We start from the raw sequence: 209 nt of genomic DNA on the forward strand, positions 1-209 counted from the left end.
CAAAACTCCTGCAGAAGTTCAAGTGTGCCCTGTGTGCTCTGAGTAGGAGCCATTGTTCACCATGTCCCAAACAGTGCATCCCTTCCAAATGATAATGGATTTTGACACCTGGTGAGCTAAACTGCCTGCTCTAACCCTTGGCTAGAACAGAACCTGCAAAGCATGAGAGTGGCTTTTGTCAGAGGTCTCACGGCTGTCGCATCAGCAAC

Source organism: Buceros rhinoceros, unplaced genomic scaffold (assembly GCF_000710305.1).
Source record: "Buceros rhinoceros silvestris isolate BGI_N320 unplaced genomic scaffold, ASM71030v1 scaffold12152, whole genome shotgun sequence".
NCBI classification, from domain to species: Eukaryota; Metazoa; Chordata; class Aves; order Bucerotiformes; family Bucerotidae; genus Buceros; species Buceros rhinoceros.